Raw genomic sequence first — 19,411 nt, forward strand, 5'->3', positions numbered from 1 at the left:
TTTCAAATGGATGACACGAGTATTTTCACTTGGACAAGAGCTTAATTACCAGTTTGAGGAATCATTCTGCAATCACAGGAATCTGCCCAAATACACTGAACCCCCGGTTGAGTGAAAAAACAGATTCCCTGAATGCATACAACACTATATAATTCAGAAAACCGTCCTTTTGGATAATTCTTGTTTTGCCAAATTATTATCACATTGTTACAGTCACAGAATAAAGCAACAGGCACTACAAGGTCCTGCGCCCACGCTGACCACATGTATGGAAAGTGCGGCAGAAGCCCATGGCCAGTTTAAAGTGTCCAAATCCCATATGGTCTAGCGGTTAGGATTCCTGGTTTTCACCCAGGCGGCCCGGGTTCAACTCCCGGTATGGGAATGCATGCTCCTTTTTGCTTCCCTCCTCAAAAATCCAGCAATCTTCCTGCACCAGAAGTGACTTTTTGGCCAACAGTAGAGCTACAGAACCCTGATATGTCGAGGTTCTGATCCAGCAAATCTTCCTGCACCAGAAGTGACTTTTTGGCCAGCAGTAGAGCTACAGAACCCTGATATGTCGAAGTTCTGACTAGACCTTAGCCCCTTCGATAGCTCCGCTGTAGAGGCGGAGGACTGTAGGTTGGAGTGTTGCCATCCTTAGGTCGCTGGTTCAACTCCGGCTCGAAGGAGGTGTTTTTTTTCATGTTCCCACCAATTTTTTGGTTTGGAGCTGGCTTTCTCACAGCTGTCAGCAGAGCTTGAATTCGCAGTCCACAATTGGAAGGCAAAAGAGCTTTCCCTGACCGGGAATCGAACCCGGGCCGCGGCGGTGAGAGCGCCGAATCCTAACCACTAGACCACCAGGGAGGGCTGGTGGGCTGGAGGGCTGGTGGGCTGGTGGGCTGGTAGTATGTTTCTCCTGATAACAAGGTGAGAATGAGCAGACATCAATGCTTGCCACCGTCACATCGAAAACCAACAATCTGTAACAATCGGGGTCTCTACTAATGGTGGGCCAGTGGCGCAATGGATAACGCGTCTGACTACGGATCAGAAGATTCTAGGTTCGACTCCTGGCTGGCTCGCTCTGTGCTTGTTTTTTCTCCGGCTTATTTTGTTGTTGTGTTTTTTTTCTCCAAAGTCCAAAAGAAAAGGCAACTCTCTAGGCATTCTTCTATTTTTTCCAAAAAAGGCACATTCTGCACACCCATTCCGATGTCTAGGGAGACACGGACATGCTTTGGTATTGCCATTCGTCTCACAAAATGCAGGCTGGTGGGCCAGTTGATTCTAGAATGAACAATTTCATCGCTACTCTGTAACCGCTTTACTACTTTGAAGGGTGCAATGCCATGTGGTTTTGATGTCACAGGCTTGCCATTTTGAAGCCTTATCACTAATTGCCACCTGGGTATTGAGAATAATTTGTAATCTGCATTAAACTGAACGAGCGAATAATCAGCAATTTTGCGGATTAAAAGTTGGTCTCACTTTCATTATTAACCTCACAACATGTCAGTTTTGGTACCTTGACAGACCGACGATAGGCAGTTTTTCCTCTAGATAACGGTTGCCATGTGTGTTTTCAGATGCATGACACAAGTATTTTCACCTGGACAAGACCTTAATTACCAGTTCGAGGTATAAATTCAGCAATCACAGGATTCTGGCCAAAATACTGAACCATGTGTGAGTCAACAAACATGTCCCTTGAATGCATGCAACACTATATATTTCAGTAAACCGTCCCTTCGGATGATTCTTGTATTGCCAAATTATTATCACATTGTTACAGTCACACACCAAAAGCAACAGGCCACTACAAAACCCTGCGCCCACACTGGCCACATTTATGGAAAGTGGCCCACAAGCTTGTGGCCAGTTAAAGCTGGCAAGTTCCCTTATGGTCTAGCAGTTAGGATTCCTGGTTTTCTCGTACGCAGCCAGGGGTTGACTCCAGTTTTTCCTCTAGATAAAGGTTGCCGTGTGTGTTTTCAAATGGATGACACGAGTATTTTCACTTGGACAAGAGCTTAATTACCAGTTTGAGGAATCAATTCTGCAATCACAGGAATCTGCCCAAATACACTGAACCCCCGGGTTGAGTGAAAAAACAGATTCCCTGAATGCATACAACACTATATAATTCAGAAAACCGTCCTTTTGGATAATTCTTGTTTTGCCAAATTATTATCACATTGTTACAGTCACAGAACTAAAGCAACAGGCCACTACAAGGTCCTGCGCCCACTCTGACCACATGTATGGAAAGTGCGCCAGAAGCCCATGGCCAGTTTAAAGTGTCCAAATCCCATATGGTCTAGCGGTTAGGATTCCTGGTTTTCACCCAGGCGGCCCGGGTTCAACTCCCGGTATGGGAATGCATGCTCCTTTTTGCTTCCCTCCTCAAAAATCCAGCAAATCTTCCTGCACCAGAAGTGACTTTTGGCCAACAGTAGAGCTACAGAACCCTGATATGTCGAGGTTCTGATCCAGCAAATCTTCCTGCACCAGAAGTGACTTTTTGGCCTGCAGTAGAGCTACAGAACCCTGATATGTTGAGGTTCTGACTAGCCCTTAGCCCCTTCGATAGCTCAGCTGGTAGAGCGGAGGACTGTAGGTTGGAGTGTTGGCCATCCTTAGGTCGCTGGTTCAACTCCGGCTCGAAGGAGGTGTTTTTTTCATGTTCCCACCAATGTTTTGGCTTGGAGCTGGCTTTCTCACAGCTGTCAGCAGAGCTTTAATTCGCAGTCCACAATTGGAAGGCAAAAGAGCTTTCCCTGACCGGGAATCGAACCTGGGCCGCTGCAGTGAGAGTGCCGAATCCTAACCACTAGACCACCAGGGAGGGATGGAGGGCTGGAGGGCTCGTGGGCTGTAACAATCGGGGGTCTTTACTATTGGTGGGCTAGTGGCGCAATGGATAACGCGTCTGACTACGGATCAGAAGATTCTAGGTTCGACTCCTGGCTGGCTCGCTCTGTGCTTGTTTTTCTCCGGCTTATTTTGTTGTTGTGTTTTTTTCTCCAAAGTCCAAAAGAAAAGGCAACTCTCTAGGCATTCTTCTATTTTTTCCAAAAAAAGGCACATTCTGCACACCCATTCCGATGTCTAGGGGAGACACGGACATGCGTTGATATTGCCATTCGTCTCACAAAATGCAGGCTGGTGGGCCAGTTGATTCTAGAATGAACAATTTCATCGCTACTCTGTAACCGCTTTACTACTTTGAAGGGTGCAATGCCATGTGGTTTTGATGTCACAGGCTTGCCATTTTGAAGCCTTATCACTAATTGCCACCTGGGCATTGAGAATAATTTGTAATCTGCATTAAACTGAACGAGCGAATAATCAGCAATTTTGCGGATTAAAAGTTGGTCTCACTTTCATTATTAACCTCACAACATGTCAGTTTTGTACCTTGACAGACCGACGATAGGCAGTTTTTCCTCTAGATAACGGTTGCCATGTGTGTTTTCAGATGCATGACACAAGTATTTTCACCTGGACAAGACCTTAATTACCAGTTCGAGGTATAAATTCAGCAATCACAGGATTCTGGCCAAAAAACTGAACCATGTGTGAGTCAACAAACATGTCCCTTGAATGCATGCAACACTATATATTTCAGTAAACCGTCCCTTCGGATGATTCTTGTATTGCCAAATTATTATCACATTGTGACAGTCACACACCAAAAGCAACAGGCCACTACAAAACCCTGCGCCCACACTGGCCACATTTATGGAAAGTGGCCCACAAGCTTGTGGCCAGTTAAAGCTGGCCAGTTCCCATATGGTCTAGCAGTTAGGATTCCTGGTTTTCTCGTACGCAGCCAGGGGTTGACTCCAGTTTTTCCTCTAGATAAAGGTTGCCGTGTGTGTTTTCAAATGGATGACACGAGTATTTTCACTTGGACAAGAGCTTAATTACCAGTTTGAGGAATCAATTCTGCAATCACAGGAATCTGCCCAAATACACTGAACCCCCGGGTTGAGTGAAAAAACAGATTCCCTGAATGCATACAACACTATATAATTCAGAAAACCGTCCTTTTGGATAATTCTTGTTTTGCCAAATTATTATCACATTGTTACAGTCACAGAACTAAAGCAACAGGCCACTACAAGGTCCTGCGCCCACGCTGACCACATGTATGGAAAGTGCCCCAGAAGCCCATGGCCAGTTTAAAGTGTCCAAATCCCATATGGTCTAGCGGTTAGGATTCCTGGTTTTCACCCAGGCGGCCCGGGTTCAACTCCCGGTATGGGAATGCATGCTCCTTTTTGCTTCCCTCCTCAAAAATCCAGCAAATCTTCCTGCACCAGAAGTGACTTTTTGGCCAGCAGTAGAGCTACAGAACCCTGATATGTCGAGGTTCTGACTAGCCCTTCGCCCCTTCGATAGCTCAGCTGGTAGAGCGGAGGATCGTAGGTTGGAGTGTTGGCCATCCTTAGGTCGCTGGTTCAACTCCGGCTGGTGGGCCAGTTGATTCTAGAATGAACAATTTCATCGCTACTCTGTAACCGCTTTACTACTTTGAAGGGTGCAATGCCATGTGGTTTTGATGTCACAGGCTTGCCATTTTGAAGCCTTATCACTAATTGCCACCTGGACATTGAGAATAATTTGTAATCTGCATTAAACTGAACGAGCGAATAATCAGCAATTTTGCGGATTAAAAATTGGTCTCACTTTCATTATTAACCTCACAACATGTCAGTTTTGTACCTTGACAGACCGACGATAGGCAGTTTTTCCTCTAGATAACGGTTGCCATGTGTGTTTTCAGATGCATGACACAAGTATTTTCACCTGGACAAGACCTTAATTACCAGTTCGAGGTATAAATTCAGCAATCACAGGATTCTGGCCAAAAAACTGAACCATGTGTGAGTCAACAAACATGTCCCTTGAATGCATGCAACACTATATATTTCAGTAAACCGTCCCTTCGGATGATTCTTGTATTGCCAAATTATTATCACATTGTTACAGTCACACACCAAAAGCAACAGGCCACTACAAAACCCTGCGCCCACACTGGCCACATTTATGGAAAGTGGCCCACAAGCTTGTGGCCAGTTAAAGCTGGCCAGTTCCCATATGGTCTAGCAGTTAGGATTCCTGGTTTTCTCGTACGCAGCCAGGGGTTGACTCCAGTTTTTCCTCTAGATAAAGGTTGCCGTGTGTGTTTTCAAATGGATGACACGAGTATTTTCACTTGGACAAGAGCTTAATTACCAGTTTGAGGAATCAATTCTGCAATCACAGGAATCTGCCCAAATACACTGAACCCCCGGGTTGAGTGAAAAAACAGATTCCCTGAATGCATACAACACTATATAATTCAGAAAACCGTCCTTTTGGATAATTCTTGTTTTGCCAAATTATTATCACATTGTTACAGTCACAGAACTAAAGCAACAGGCCACTACAAGGTCCTGCGCCCACGCTGACCACATGTATGGAAAGTGCGCCAGAAGCCCATGGCCAGTTTAAAGTGTCCAAATCCCATATGGTCTAGCGGTTAGGATTCCTGGTTTTCACCCAGGCGGCCCGGGTTCAACTCCCGGTATGGGAATGCATGCTCCTTTTTGCTTCCCTCCTCAAAAATCCAGCAAATCTTCCTGCACCAGAAGTGACTTTTTGGCCAACAGTAGAGCTACAGAACCCTGATATGTCGAGGTTCTGATCCAGCAAATCTTCCTGCACCAGAAGTGACTTTTTGGCCAGCAGTAGAGCTACAGAACCCTGATATGTCGAGGTTCTGACTAGCCCTTAGCCCCTACGATAGCTCAGCTGGTAGAGCGGAGGAGTGTAGGTTGGAGTGTTGGCCATCCTTAGGTCGCTGGTTCAACTCCGGCTCGAAGGAGGTGTTTTTTTTCATGTTCCCACCAATTTTTTGGTTTGGAACTGGCTTTCTCACAGCTGTCAGCAGAGCTTGAATTCGCAGTCCACAATTGGAAGGCAAAAGAGCTTTCCCTGACCGGGAATCGAACCCGGGCCGCGGCGGTGAGAGCGCCGAATCCTAACCACTAGACCACCAGGGAGGGCTGGTGGGCTGGAGGGCTGGAGGGCTGGTGGGCTGGTGGGCTGGTAGTATGTTCTCCTGATAACAAGGTGAGAATGAGCAGACATCAATGCTTGCCACCGTCACATCGAAAACCAACAAGTCTGTAACAATCGGGGGTCTCTACTAATGGTGGGCCAGTGGCGCAATGGATAACGCGTCTGACTACGGATCAGAAGATTCTAGGTTCGACTCCTGGCTGGCTCGCTCTGTGCTTGTTTTTCTCCGGCTTATTTTGTTGTTGTGTTTTTTTTCTCCAAAGTCCAAAAGAAAAGGCAACTCTCTAGGCATTCTTCTATTTTTTCCAAAAAAAGGCACATTCTGCACACCCATTCCGATGTCTAGGGGAGACACGGACATGCTTTGGTATTGCCATTCGTCTCACAAAATGCAGGCTGGTGGGCCAGTTGATTCTAGAATGAACAATTTCATCGCTACTCTGTAACCGCTTTACTACTTTGAAGGGTGCAATGCCATGTGGTTTTGATGTCACAGGCTTGCCATTTTGAAGCCTTATCACTAATTGCCACCTGGGCATTGAGAATAATTTGTAATCTGCATTAAACTGAACGAGCGAATAATCAGCAATTTTGCGGATTAAAAGTTGGTCTCACTTTCATTATTAACCTCACAACATGTCAGTTTTGTACCTTGACAGACCGACGATAGGCAGTTTTTCCTCTAGATAACGGTTGCCATGTGTGTTTTCAGATGCATGACACAAGTATTTTCACCTGGACAAGACCTTAATTACCAGTTCGAGGTATAAATTCAGCAATCACAGGATTCTGGCCAAAAAACTGAACCATGTGTGAGTCAACAAACATGTCCCTTGAATGCATGCAACACTATATATTTCAGTAAACCGTCCCTTCGGATGATTCTTGTATTGCCAAATTATTATCACATTGTTACAGTCACACACCAAAAGCAACAGGCCACTACAAAACCCTGCGCCCACACTGGCCACATTTATGGAAAGTGGCCCACAAGCTTGTGGCCAGTTAAAGCTGGCCAGTTCCCATATGGTCTAGCAGTTAGGATTCCTGGTTTTCTCGTACGCAGCCAGGGGTTGACTCCAGTTTTTCCTCTAGATAAAGGTTGCCGTGTGTGTTTTCAAATGGATGACACGAGTATTTTCACTTGGACAAGAGCTTAATTACCAGTTTGAGGAATCAATTCTGCAATCACAGGAATCTGCCCAAATACACTGAACCCCCGGGTTGAGTGAAAAAACAGATTCCCTGAATGCATACAACACTATATAATTCAGAAAACCGTCCTTTTGGATAATTCTTGTTTTGCCAAATTATTATCACATTGTTACAGTCACAGAACTAAAGCAACAGGCCACTACAAGGTCCTGCGCCCACGCTGACCACATGTATGGAAAGTGCGCCAGAAGCCCATGGCCAGTTTAAAGTGTCCAAATCCCATATGGTCTAGCGGTTAGGATTCCTGGTTTTCACCCAGGCGGCCCGGGTTCAACTCCCGGTATGGGAATGCATGCTCCTTTTTGCTTCCCTCCTCAAAAATCCAGCAAATCTTCCTGCACCAGAAGTGACTTTTTGGCCAACAGTAGAGCTACAGAACCCTGATATGTCGAGGTTCTGATCCAGCAAATCTTCCTGCACCAGAAGTGACTTTTTGGCCAGCAGTAGAGCTACAGAACCCTGATATGTCGAGGTTCTGACTAGCCCTTAGCCCCTTCGATAGCTCAGCTGGTAGAGCGGAGGATCGTAGGTTGGAGTGTTGGCCATCCTTAGGTCGCTGGTTCAACTCCGGCTGGTGGGCCAGTTGATTCTAGAATGAACAATTTCATCGCTACTCTGTAACCGCTTTACTACTTTGAAGGGTGCAATGCCATGTGGTTTTGATGTCACAGGCTTGCCATTTTGAAGCCTTATCACTAATTGCCACCTGGACATTGAGAATAATTTGTAATCTGCATTAAAATGAACGAGCGAATAATCAGCAATTTTGCGGATTAAAAATTGGTCTCACTTTCATTATTAACCTCACAACATGTCAGTTTTGTACCTTGACAGACCGACGATAGGCAGTTTTTCCTCTAGATAACGGTTGCCATGTGTGTTTTCAGATGCATGACACAAGTATTTTCACCTGGACAAGACCTTAATTACCAGTTCGAGGTATAAATTCAGCAATCACAGGATTCTGGCCAAAAAACTGAACCATGTGTGAGTCAACAAACATGTCCCTTGAATGCATGCAACACTATATATTTCAGTAAACCGTCCCTTCGGATGATTCTTGTATTGCCAAATTATTATCACATTGTTACAGTCACACACCAAAAGCAACAGGCCACTACAAAACCCTGCGCCCACACTGGCCACATTTATGGAAAGTGGCCCACAAGCTTGTGGCCAGTTAAAGCTGGCCAGTTCCCATATGGTCTAGCAGTTAGGATTCCTGGTTTTCTCGTACGCAGCCAGGTGTTGACTCCAGTTTTTCCTCTAGATAAAGGTTGCCGTGTGTGTTTTCAAATGGATGACACGAGTATTTTCACTTGGACAAGAGCTTAATTACCAGTTTGAGGAATCAATTCTGCAATCACAGGAATCTGCCCAAATACACTGAACCCCCGGGTTGAGTGAAAAAACAGATTCCCTGAATGCATACAACACTATATAATTCAGAAAACCGTCCTTTTGGATAATTCTTGTTTTGCCAAATTATTATCACATTGTTACAGTCACAGAACTAAAGCAACAGGCCACTACAAGGTCCTTCGCCCACGCTGACCACATGTATGGAAAGTGCGCCAGAAGCCCATGGCCAGTTTAAAGTGTCCAAATCCCATATGGTCTAGCGGTTAGGATTCCTGGTTTTCACCCAAGCGGCCCGGGTTCAACTCCCGGTATGGGAATGCATGCTCCTTTTTGCTTCCCTCCTCAAAAATCCAGCGAATCTTCCTGCACCAGAAGTGACTTTTTGGCCAGCAGTAGAGCTACGGAACCCTGATATGTCGAGGTTCTGACTAGCCCTTAGCCCCTTCGATAGCTCAGCTGGTAGAGTGGAGGATCGTAGGTTGGAGTGTTGGCCATCCTTAGGTCGCTGGTTCAACTCCGGCTGGTGGGCCAGTTGATTCTAGAATGAACAATTTCATCGCTACTCTGTAACTGCTTTACTACTTTGAAGGGTGCAATGCCATGTGGTTTTGATGTCACAGGCTTGCCATTTTGAATCCTTATCACTAATTGCCACCTGGACATTGAGAATAATTTGTAATCTGCATTAAACTGAACGAGCGAATAATCAGTAATTTTGCGGATTAAAAATTGGTCTCACTTTCATTATTAACTCACAACATGTCAGTTTTGTACCTTGACAGACCGACGATAGGCAGTTTTTCCTCTAGATAACGGTTGCCATGTGTGTTTTCAGATGCATGACACAAGTATTTTCACCTGGACAAGACCTTAATTACCAGTTCGAGGTATAAATTCAGCAATCACAGGATTCTGGCCAAAAAACTGAACCATGTGTGAGTCAACAAACATGTCCCTTGAATGCATGCAACACTATATATTTCAGTAAACCGTCCCTTCGGATGATTCTTGTATTGCCAAATTATTATCACATTGTTACAGTCACACACCAAAAGCAACAGGCCACTACAAAACCCTGCGCCCACACTGGCCACATTTATGGAAAGTGGCCCACAAGCTTGTGGCCAGTTAAAGCTGGCCAGTTCCCATATGGTCTAGCAGTTAGGATTCCTGGTTTTCTCGTACGCAGCCAGGTGTTGACTCCAGTTTTTCCTCTAGATAAAGGTTGCCGTGTGTGTTTTCAAATGGATGACACGAGTATTTTCACTTGGACAAGAGCTTAATTACCAGTTTGAGGAATCAATTCTGCAATCACAGGAATCTGCCCAAATACACTGAACCCCCGGGTTGAGTGAAAAAACAGATTCCCTGAATGCATACAACACTATATAATTCAGAAAACCGTCCTTTTGGATAATTCTTGTTTTGCCAAATTATTATCACATTGTTACAGTCACAGAACTAAAGCAACAGGCCACTACAAGGTCCTGCGCCCACGCTGACCACATGTATGGAAAGTGCGCCAGAAGCCCATGGCCAGTTTAAAGTGTCCAAATCCCATATGGTCTAGCGGTTAGGATTCCTGGTTTTCACCCAGGCGGCCCGGGTTCAACTCCCGGTATGGGAATGCATGCTCCTTTTTGCTTCCCTCCTCAAAAATCCAGCAAATCTTCCTGCACCAGAAGTGACTTTTTGGCCAACAGTAGAGCTACAGAACCCTGATATGTCGAGGTTCTGATCCAGCAAATCTTCCTGCACCAGAAGTGACTTTTTGGCCAGCAGTAGAGCTACAGAACCCTGATATGTCGAGGTTCTGACTAGCCCTTAGCCCCTTCGATAGCTCAGCTGGTAGAGCGGAGGACTGTAGGTTGGAGTGTTGGCCATCCTTAGGTCGCTGGTTCAACTCCGGCTCGAAGGAGGTGTTTTTTTTCATGTTCCCACCAATTTTTTGGTTTGGAGCTGGCTTTCTCACAGCTGTCAGCAGAGCTTGAATTCGCAGTCCACAATTGGAAGGCAAAAGAGCTTTCCCTGACCGGGAATCGAACCCGGGCCGCGGCGGTGAGAGCGCCGAATCCTAACCACTAGACCACCAGGGAGGGCTGGTGGGCTGGAGGGCTGGTGGGCTGGTGGGCTGGTAGTATGTTCTCCTGATAACAAGGTGAGAATGAGCAGACATCAATGCTTGCCACCGTCACATCGAAAACCAACAAGTCTGTAACAATCGGGGGTCTCTACTAATGGTGGGCCAGTGGCGCAATGGATAACGCGTCTGACTACGGATCAGAAGATTCTAGGTTCGACTCCTGGCTGGCTCGCTCTGTGCTTGTTTTTCTCCGGCTTATTTTGTTGTTGTGTTTTTTTTCTCCAAAGTCCAAAAGAAAAGGCAACTCTCTAGGCATTCTTCTATTTTTTCCAAAAAAAGGCACATTCTGCACACCCATTCCGATGTCTAGGGGAGACACGGACATGCTTTGGTATTGCCATTCGTCTCACAAAATGCAGGCTGGTGGGCCAGTTGATTCTAGAATGAACAATTTCATCGCTACTCTGTAACCGCTTTACTACTTTGAAGGGTGCAATGCCATGTGGTTTTGATGTCACAGGCTTGCCATTTTGAAGCCTTATCACTAATTGCCACCTGGGCATTGAGAATAATTTGTAATCTGCATTAAACTGAACGAGCGAATAATCAGCAATTTTGCGGATTAAAAGTTGGTCTCACTTTCATTATTAACCTCACAACATGTCAGTTTTGTACCTTGACAGACCGACGATAGGCAGTTTTTCCTCTAGATAACGGTTGCCATGTGTGTTTTCAGATGCATGACACAAGTATTTTCACCTGGACAAGACCTTAATTACCAGTTCGAGGTATAAATTCAGCAATCACAGGATTCTGGCCAAAATACTGAACCATGTGTGAGTCAACAAACATGTCCCTTGAATGCATGCAACACTATATATTTCAGTAAACCGTCCCTTCGGATGATTCTTGTATTGCCAAATTATTATCACATTGTTACAGTCACACACCAAAAGCAACAGGCCACTACAAAACCCTGCGCCCACACTGGCCACATTTATGGAAAGTGGCCCACAAGCTTGTGGCCAGTTAAAGCTGGCCAGTTCCCATATGGTCTAGCAGTTAGGATTCCTGGTTTTCTCGTACGCAGCCAGGGGTTGACTCCAGTTTTTCCTCTAGATAAAGGTTGCCGTGTGTGTTTTCAAATGGATGACACGAGTATTTTCACTTGGACAAGAGCTTAATTACCAGTTTGAGGAATCAATTCTGCAATCACAGGAATCTGCCCAAATACACTGAACCCCCGGGTTGAGTGAAAAAACAGATTCCCTGAATGCATACAACACTATATAATTCAGAAAACCGTCCTTTTGGATAATTCTTGTTTTGCCAAATTATTATCACATTGTTACAGTCACAGAACTAAAGCAACAGGCCACTACAAGGTCCTGCGCCCACGCTGACCACATGTATGGAAAGTGCGCCAGAAGCCCATGGCCAGTTTAAAGTGTCCAAATCCCATATGGTCTAGCGGTTAGGATTCCTGGTTTTCACCCAGGCGGCCCGGGTTCAACTCCCGGTATGGGAATGCATGCTCCTTTTTGCTTCCCTCCTCAAAAATCCAGCAAATCTTCCTGCACCAGAAGTGACTTTTTGGCCAACAGTAGAGCTACAGAACCCTGATATGTCGAGGTTCTGATCCAGCAAATCTTCCTGCACCAGCTGTGACTTTTTGGCCAGCAGTAGAGCTACAGAACCCTGATATGTCGAGGTTCTGACTAGCCCTTAGCCCCTTCGATAGCTCAGCTGGTAGAGCGGAGGATCGTAGGTTGGAGTGTTGGCTATCCTTAGGTCGCTGGTTCAACTCCGGCTGGTGGGCCAGTTGATTCTAGAATGAACAATTTCATCGCTACTCTGTAACCGCTTTACTACTTTGAAGGGTGCAATGCCATGTGGTTTTGATGTCACAGGCTTGCCATTTTGAAGCCTTATCACTAATTGCCACCTGGACATTGAGAATAATTTGTAATCTGCATTAAACTGAACGAGCGAATAATCAGCAATTTTGCGGATTAAAAATTGGTCTCACTTTCATTATTAACCTCACAACATGTCAGTTTTGTACCTTGACAGACCGACGATAGGCAGTTTTTCCTCTAGATAACGGTTGCCATGTGTGTTTTCAGATGCATGACACAAGTATTTTCACCTGGACAAGACCTTAATTACCAGTTCGAGGTATAAATTCAGCAATCACAGGATTCTGGCCAAAAAACTGAACCATGTGTGAGTCAACAAACATGTCCCTTGAATGCATGCAACACTATATATTTCAGTAAACCGTCCCTTCGGATGATTCTTGTATTGCCAAATTATTATCACATTGTTACAGTCACACACCAAAAGCAACAGGCCACTACAAAACCCTGCGCCCACACTGGCCACATTTATGGAAAGTGGCCCACAAGCTTGTGGCCAGTTAAAGCTGGCCAGTTCCCATATGGTCTAGCAGTTAGGATTCCTGGTTTTCTCGTACGCAGCCAGGTGTTGACTCCAGTTTTTCCTCTAGATAAAGGTTGCCGTGTGTGTTTTCAAATGGATGACACGAGTATTTTCACTTGGACAAGAGCTTAATTACCAGTTTGAGGAATCAATTCTGCAATCACAGGAATCTGCCCAAATACACTGAACCCCCGGGTTGAGTGAAAAAACAGATTCCCTGAATGCATACAACACTATATAATTCAGAAAACCGTCCTTTTGGATAATTCTTGTTTTGCCAAATTATTATCACATTGTTACAGTCACAGAACTAAAGCAACAGGCCACTACAAGGTCCTTCGCCCACGCTGACCACATGTATGGAAAGTGCGCCAGAAGCCCATGGCCAGTTTAAAGTGTCCAAATCCCATATGGTCTAGCGGTTAGGATTCCTGGTTTTCACCCAAGCGGCCCGGGTTCAACTCCCGGTATGGGAATGCATGCTCCTTTTTGCTTCCCTCCTCAAAAATCCAGCAAATCTTCCTGCACCAGAAGTGACTTTTTGGCCAGCAGTAGAGCTACAGAACCCTGATATGTCGAGGTTCTGATCCAGCAAATCTTCCTGCACCAGAAGTGACTTTTTGGCCTGCAGTAGAGCTACAGAACCCTGATATGTTGAGGTTCTGACTAGCCCTTAGCCCCTTCGATAGCTCAGCTGGTAGAGCGGAGGACTGTAGGTTGGAGTGTTGGCCATCCTTAGGTCGCTGGTTCAACTCCGGCTCGAAGGAGGTGTTTTTTTTCATGTTCCCACCAATGTTTTGGCTTGGAGCTGGCTTTCTCACAGCTGTCAGCAGAGCTTTAATTCGCAGTCCACAATTGGAAGGCAAAAGAGCTTTCCCTGACCGGGAATCGAACCTGGGCCGCTGCAGTGAGAGTGCCGAATCCTAACCACTAGACCACCAGGGAGGGATGGAGGGCTGGAGGGCTCGTGGGCTGTAACAATCGGGGGTCTTTACTATTGGTGGGCTAGTGGCGCAATGGATAACGCGTCTGACTACGGATCAGAAGATTCTAGGTTCGACTCCTGGCTGGCTCGCTCTGTGCTTGTTTTTCTCCGGCTTATTTTGTTGTTGTGTTTTTTTTCTCCAAAGTCCAAAAGAAAAGGCAACTCTCTAGGCATTCTTCTATTTTTTCCAAAAAAAGGCACATTCTGCACACCCATTCCGATGTCTAGGGGAGACACGGACATGCGTTGATATTGCCATTCGTCTCACAAAATGCAGGCTGGTGGGCCAGTTGATTCTAGAATGAACAATTTCATCGCTACTCTGTAACCGCTTTACTACTTTGAAGGGTGCAATGCCATGTGGTTTTGATGTCACAGGCTTGCCATTTTGAAGCCTTATCACTAATTGCCACCTGGGCATTGAGAATAATTTGTAATCTGCATTAACTGAACGAGCGAATAATCAGCAATTTGCGGATTAAAAGTTGGTCTCACTTTCATTATTAACCTCACAACATGTCAGTTTTGTACCTTGACAGACCGACGATAGGCAGTTTTTCCTCTAGATAACGGTTGCCATGTGTGTTTTCAGATGCATGACACAAGTATTTTTCACCTGGACAAGACCTTAATTACCAGTTCGAGGTATAAATTCAGCAATCACAGGATTCTGGCCAAAAAACTGAACCATGTGTGAGTCAACAAACATGTCCCTTGAATGCATGCAACACTATATATTTCAGTAAACCGTCCCTTCGGATGATTCTTGTATTGCCAAATTATTATCACATTGTTACAGTCACACACAAAAGCAACAGGCCACTACAAAACCCTGCGCCCACACTGGCCACATTTATGGAAAGTGGCCCACAAGCTTGTGGCCAGTTAAAGCTGGCCAGTTCCCATATGGTCTAGCAGTTAGGATTCCTGGTTTTCTCCGTACGCAGCCAGGTTGACTCCAGTTTTTTCCTCTAGATAAAGTTGCCGTGTGTGTTTTCAAATGGATGACACGAGTATTTTCACTTGGACAAGAGCTTAATTACCAGTTTGAGGAATCAATTCTGCAATCACAGGAATCTGCCCAAATACACTGAACCCCCGGGTTGAGTGAAAAAACAGATTTCCCTGAATGCATACAACACTATATAATTCAGAAACCGTCCTTTTGGATAAATTCTTGTTTTGCCAATTTATTATCACATTGTTACAGTCACAGAACTAAAGCAAAGGCCACTACAAAGGTCCTGCGCCCACGCTGACCACATGTATGGAAAGTGCGCCAGAAGCCCATGCCAGTTTAAAGTGTCCAATCCCATATGGTCTAGCGGTTAGGATTCCTGGTTTTCACCCAGGCGGCCCGGGTTCAACTCCCGTATGGGAATGCATGCTCTTTTTGCTTCCCTCCTCAAAAAATCCGCAAATCTTCCTGCACCAGAAGTGACTTTTTGGCCAACAGTAGAGCTACAGAACCCTGATATGTCGAGGTTCTGAGATCCAGCAAATCTTCCTGCACCAGAAGTGACTTTTTTGGCCAGCAGTAGAGCTACAGAACCCTGATATGTCGAGGTTCTGACTAGCCCTTAGCCCCTTCGATAGCTCAGCTGGTAGAGCGGAGGATCGTAGGTTGGAGTGTTGGCCATCCTTAGGTCGCTGGTTCAAACTCCGGCTGGTGGGCCAGTTGATTCTAGAATGAACAATTTCATCGCTACTCTGTAACCGCTTTACTACTTTGAGGGTGCAATGCCATGTGGTTTTGATGTCACAGGCTTGCCATTTTGAAGCTTATCACTAATTGCCACCTGGACATTGAGAATAATTTGTAATCTGCATTAAACTGAACGAGCGAATAATCAGCAATTTTGCGGATTAAAAATTGGTCTCACTTTCATTATTAACCTCACAACATGTCAGTTTTGTACCTTGACAGACCGACGATAGGCAGTTTTCCTCTAGATAACGGTTGCCATGTGTGTTTTCAGATGCATGACACAAGTTATTTCACCTGGACAAGACCTTAATTACCAGTTCGAGGTATACATTCAGCAATCACGGATTCTGGCCAAAAAAACTGAACCATGTGTGAGTCAACAAACATGTCCCTTGAATGCATGCACACTAATATTTTCAGTAAACCGTCCTTCGGATGATTCTTGTATTGCCAAATTATTATCACATTGTTACAGTCACACACCAAAAGCAACAGGCCACTACAAAACCCTGCGCCCACACTGGCCACATTTATGGAAAGTGGCCCACAAGCTTGTGGCCAGTTAAAGCTGGCCAGTTCCCATATGGTCTAGCAGTTAGGATTCCTGGTTTTCTCGTACGCAGCCAGGTGTTGACTCCAGTTTTTCCTCTAGATAAAGGTTTGCCGTGTGTGTTTTCAAATGGATGACACGAGTATTTTCACTTGGACAAGAGCTTAATTACCAGTTTGAGGAATCAATTCTGCAATCACAGGAATCTGCCCAAATACACTGAACCCCCGGTTGAGTGAAAAAACAGATTCCCTGAATGCATACAACACTAATATAATTCAGAAAACCGTCCTTTTGGATAATTCTTGTTTTGCCAAATTATTATCACATTGTTACAGTCACAGAACTAAAGCAACAGGCACTACAAGGTCTTCGCCCACGCTGACCACATGTATGGAAAGTGCGCCAGAAGCCCATGGCCAGTTTAAAGTGTCCAAATCCCCATATGGTCTAGCGGTTAGGATTCCTGGTTTTCACCCAAGCGCCCGGGTTCAACTCCCGGTATGGGAATGCATGCTCCTTTTTGCTTCCTCCTCCAAAAATCCAGCAAATCTTCCTGCACCAGAAGTGACTTTTTGGCAACAGTAGAGCTACAGAACCCTGATATTCGAGGTTCTGATCAGCAAAATCTTCCTGCACCAGAAGTGACTTTTTGGCCACAGTAGAGCTACAGAACCCTTATATGTCGAGGTTCTGACTAGCCTTATAGCCCTTTGATAGCTCAGCTGGTAGAGCGGAGGATCGTAGGTTGGAGTGTTGGCCATCCTTAGGTCGCTGGTTCAACTCCGGCTGGTGGGCCAAGTTGATTCTAGAATGAACATTTCATCGCTACTCTGTAACCGTTTACTACTTTGAAGGGTGCAATGCATGTGGTTTTGATGTCACAGGCTTGCATTTTGAAGCCTTTATCACTAATTGCCACCTGGACATTGAGAATAATTTGTAATCTGCATTAAACTGAACGAGGCGAATAATCAGCAATTTTGCGGATTAAAAATTGGTCTCACTTTCATTATTAACCTCACAACATGTCAGTTTTGTACCTTGACAGACCGACGATAGGCAGTTTTTCCTCTAGATAACGGTTGCCATGTGTGTTTTCAGATGCATGACACAAGTATTTTTCACCTGGACAAGACTTAATTCCAGTTCGAGGTATAAATTCAGCAATCACAGGATTCTGGCCAAAAACTGAACCATGTGTGAGTCAACAAACATGTCCCTGAATGCATGCAACACTATATATTTCAGTAAACCGTCCCTCGGATGATTCTTGTATTGCCAAATTATTATCACATTGTTACAGTCACACACCAAAAGCAACAGGCCACTACAAAACCCTGCGCCACCTGGCCACATTTATGGAAAGTGGGCCACAAGCTTGTGGCAGTTAAGCTGGCCAGTTCCCATATGGTCTAGCAGTTAGGATTCCTGGTTTTCTCGTACGCAGCCAGGTGTTGACTCCAGTTTTTCCTCTAGATAAAGGTTGCCGTGTGTGTTTTCAAATGGATGACACGAGTATTTTCACTTGGACAAGAGCTTAATTACCAGTTTGAGAATCAATTCTGCAATCACAGGAATCTGCCAAATACACTGAACCCCCGGGTTGAGTGAAAAAACAGATTCCCTGAATGCATACAACACTATATAATTCAGAAAACCGTCCTTTTTGGATAATTCTTGTTTTGCCAATTATTATCACATTGTTACAGTCACAGAACTAAAGCAACAGGCCACTACAAGGTCCTTCGCCCACGCTGACCACATGTATGGAAAGTGCGCCAGAAGCCCATGGCCAGTTTAAAGTGTCCAAATCCATATGGTCTAGCGGTTAGATTCCTGGTTTTCACCCAGGCGGCCCGGGTTCAACTCCCGGTATGGGAATGCATGCTCCTTTTTGCTTCCCTCCTCAAAAATCCAGCAAATCTTCCTGCACCAGAAGTGACTTTTTGGCCAGCAGTAGAGCTACAGAACCCTGATATGTCGAGGTTCTGATCCAGCAAATCTTCCTGCACCAGAAGTGACTTTTTGGCCTGCAGTAGAGCTACAGAACCTGATATGTTGAGGTTCTGACTAGCCTTAGCCCCTTCGATAGCTCAGCTGGTAGAGCGGAGGACTGTAGGTTGGAGTGTGGCCATCCTTAGGTCGCTGGTTCAACTCCGGCTCGAAGGAGGTGTTTTTTTTCATGTTCCCACCAATGTTTTGGCTTGGAGCTGGCTTTCTCACAGCTGTCAGCAGAGCTTTAATTCGCAGTCCACAATTGGAAGGCAAAAGAGCTTTCCCTGACCGGGAATCGAACTGGGCCGCTGCAGTGAGAGTGCCGAATCCTAACCACTAGACCACCAGGGAGGGATGGAGGGCTGGAGGGCTCGTGGGCTGTAACAATCGGGGGTCTTTACTATTGGTTGGGCTAGTGGCGCAATGGATAACGCGTCTGACTACGGATCAGAAGATTCTAGGTTCGACTCTGGCTGGCTCGCTCTGTGCTTGTTTTTCTCCGGCTTATTTTGTTGTTGTGTTTTTTTTCTCCAATCCAAAAAAAAGGCAACTCTCTAGGCATTCTTCTATTTTTCCAAAAAAAAGGCACATTCTGCACACCCATTCCGATGTCTAGGGGAGACACGGACATGCGTTGAATATTGCATTCGTCTCACAAAATGCAGGCTGGTGGGCCAGTTGATTCTAGAATGAACAATTCTCATCGCTACTCTGTAACCGCTTACTACTTTGAAGGGTGCAATGCCATGTGGTTTTGATGTCACAGGCTTGCCATTTTGAAGCTTATCACTAATTGCCACCTGGGCATTGAGAATAATTTGTAATCTGCATTAACTGAACGAGCGAATAATCAGCAATTTTGCGGATTAAAAGTTGGTCTCACTTTCATTATTAACCTCACAACATGTCAGTTTTGTACCTTGACAGACCGACGATAGGCAGTTTTTCCTCTAGATAACGGTTGCCATGTGTGTTTTCAGATGCATGACACAAGTATTTTCACCTGGACAG

The 19,411-nt window shown here is 45.3% G+C and overlaps 25 non-coding genes across 25 annotated transcripts; 20 read left to right on the forward strand and 5 right to left on the reverse strand.

Annotated features, from left to right (window-relative positions):
* Positions 1–313: 313 nt before the first annotated feature.
* Positions 314–385, forward strand: trnae-uuc (transfer RNA glutamic acid (anticodon UUC)). Its single transcript has one exon. It is a non-coding gene; the product is annotated as a tRNA-Glu (tRNA).
* A 395-nt stretch (positions 386–780) lies between these two features.
* Positions 781–852, reverse strand: trnae-cuc (transfer RNA glutamic acid (anticodon CUC)). Its single transcript has one exon. It is a non-coding gene; the product is annotated as a tRNA-Glu (tRNA).
* Positions 853–997: 145 nt separating this feature from the next.
* Positions 998–1,070, forward strand: trnar-acg (transfer RNA arginine (anticodon ACG)). The gene has a single exon. It is a non-coding gene; the product is annotated as a tRNA-Arg (tRNA).
* Positions 1,071–2,294: 1,224 nt separating this feature from the next.
* trnae-uuc (transfer RNA glutamic acid (anticodon UUC)) lies at positions 2,295–2,366 on the forward strand. The gene has a single exon. It is a non-coding gene; the product is annotated as a tRNA-Glu (tRNA).
* A 202-nt stretch (positions 2,367–2,568) lies between these two features.
* trnay-gua (transfer RNA tyrosine (anticodon GUA)) lies at positions 2,569–2,656 on the forward strand. Its single transcript is given in 2 exon segments — positions 2,569–2,605; positions 2,621–2,656. It is a non-coding gene; the product is annotated as a tRNA-Tyr (tRNA).
* A 105-nt stretch (positions 2,657–2,761) lies between these two features.
* On the reverse strand, positions 2,762–2,833 carry trnae-cuc (transfer RNA glutamic acid (anticodon CUC)). The gene has a single exon. It is a non-coding gene; the product is annotated as a tRNA-Glu (tRNA).
* A 57-nt stretch (positions 2,834–2,890) lies between these two features.
* trnar-acg (transfer RNA arginine (anticodon ACG)) lies at positions 2,891–2,963 on the forward strand. The gene has a single exon. It is a non-coding gene; the product is annotated as a tRNA-Arg (tRNA).
* Positions 2,964–4,186: 1,223 nt separating this feature from the next.
* Positions 4,187–4,258, forward strand: trnae-uuc (transfer RNA glutamic acid (anticodon UUC)). Its single transcript has one exon. It is a non-coding gene; the product is annotated as a tRNA-Glu (tRNA).
* A 1,239-nt stretch (positions 4,259–5,497) lies between these two features.
* trnae-uuc (transfer RNA glutamic acid (anticodon UUC)) lies at positions 5,498–5,569 on the forward strand. Its single transcript has one exon. It is a non-coding gene; the product is annotated as a tRNA-Glu (tRNA).
* A 397-nt stretch (positions 5,570–5,966) lies between these two features.
* On the reverse strand, positions 5,967–6,038 carry trnae-cuc (transfer RNA glutamic acid (anticodon CUC)). The gene has a single exon. It is a non-coding gene; the product is annotated as a tRNA-Glu (tRNA).
* A 154-nt stretch (positions 6,039–6,192) lies between these two features.
* On the forward strand, positions 6,193–6,265 carry trnar-acg (transfer RNA arginine (anticodon ACG)). Its single transcript has one exon. It is a non-coding gene; the product is annotated as a tRNA-Arg (tRNA).
* Positions 6,266–7,489: 1,224 nt separating this feature from the next.
* On the forward strand, positions 7,490–7,561 carry trnae-uuc (transfer RNA glutamic acid (anticodon UUC)). Its single transcript has one exon. It is a non-coding gene; the product is annotated as a tRNA-Glu (tRNA).
* A 1,318-nt stretch (positions 7,562–8,879) lies between these two features.
* Positions 8,880–8,951, forward strand: trnae-uuc (transfer RNA glutamic acid (anticodon UUC)). Its single transcript has one exon. It is a non-coding gene; the product is annotated as a tRNA-Glu (tRNA).
* Positions 8,952–10,189: 1,238 nt separating this feature from the next.
* Positions 10,190–10,261, forward strand: trnae-uuc (transfer RNA glutamic acid (anticodon UUC)). Its single transcript has one exon. It is a non-coding gene; the product is annotated as a tRNA-Glu (tRNA).
* A 203-nt stretch (positions 10,262–10,464) lies between these two features.
* Positions 10,465–10,552, forward strand: trnay-gua (transfer RNA tyrosine (anticodon GUA)). Its single transcript is given in 2 exon segments — positions 10,465–10,501; positions 10,517–10,552. It is a non-coding gene; the product is annotated as a tRNA-Tyr (tRNA).
* Positions 10,553–10,658: 106 nt separating this feature from the next.
* trnae-cuc (transfer RNA glutamic acid (anticodon CUC)) lies at positions 10,659–10,730 on the reverse strand. Its single transcript has one exon. It is a non-coding gene; the product is annotated as a tRNA-Glu (tRNA).
* Positions 10,731–10,876: 146 nt separating this feature from the next.
* trnar-acg (transfer RNA arginine (anticodon ACG)) lies at positions 10,877–10,949 on the forward strand. Its single transcript has one exon. It is a non-coding gene; the product is annotated as a tRNA-Arg (tRNA).
* Positions 10,950–12,173: 1,224 nt separating this feature from the next.
* Positions 12,174–12,245, forward strand: trnae-uuc (transfer RNA glutamic acid (anticodon UUC)). The gene has a single exon. It is a non-coding gene; the product is annotated as a tRNA-Glu (tRNA).
* A 1,318-nt stretch (positions 12,246–13,563) lies between these two features.
* On the forward strand, positions 13,564–13,635 carry trnae-uuc (transfer RNA glutamic acid (anticodon UUC)). The gene has a single exon. It is a non-coding gene; the product is annotated as a tRNA-Glu (tRNA).
* A 203-nt stretch (positions 13,636–13,838) lies between these two features.
* On the forward strand, positions 13,839–13,926 carry trnay-gua (transfer RNA tyrosine (anticodon GUA)). Its single transcript is given in 2 exon segments — positions 13,839–13,875; positions 13,891–13,926. It is a non-coding gene; the product is annotated as a tRNA-Tyr (tRNA).
* A 106-nt stretch (positions 13,927–14,032) lies between these two features.
* On the reverse strand, positions 14,033–14,104 carry trnae-cuc (transfer RNA glutamic acid (anticodon CUC)). The gene has a single exon. It is a non-coding gene; the product is annotated as a tRNA-Glu (tRNA).
* A 57-nt stretch (positions 14,105–14,161) lies between these two features.
* On the forward strand, positions 14,162–14,234 carry trnar-acg (transfer RNA arginine (anticodon ACG)). The gene has a single exon. It is a non-coding gene; the product is annotated as a tRNA-Arg (tRNA).
* A 1,220-nt stretch (positions 14,235–15,454) lies between these two features.
* trnae-uuc (transfer RNA glutamic acid (anticodon UUC)) lies at positions 15,455–15,525 on the forward strand. Its single transcript has one exon. It is a non-coding gene; the product is annotated as a tRNA-Glu (tRNA).
* A 1,316-nt stretch (positions 15,526–16,841) lies between these two features.
* trnae-uuc (transfer RNA glutamic acid (anticodon UUC)) lies at positions 16,842–16,912 on the forward strand. The gene has a single exon. It is a non-coding gene; the product is annotated as a tRNA-Glu (tRNA).
* A 1,575-nt stretch (positions 16,913–18,487) lies between these two features.
* On the forward strand, positions 18,488–18,574 carry trnay-gua (transfer RNA tyrosine (anticodon GUA)). The gene is given in 2 exon segments: positions 18,488–18,524; positions 18,539–18,574. It is a non-coding gene; the product is annotated as a tRNA-Tyr (tRNA).
* Positions 18,575–19,411: the final 837 nt, after the last annotated feature.

This window comes from Carassius auratus, unplaced genomic scaffold, assembly GCF_003368295.1.
Source record: "Carassius auratus strain Wakin unplaced genomic scaffold, ASM336829v1 scaf_tig00007241, whole genome shotgun sequence".
Taxonomy (NCBI): Eukaryota; Metazoa; Chordata; class Actinopteri; order Cypriniformes; family Cyprinidae; genus Carassius; species Carassius auratus.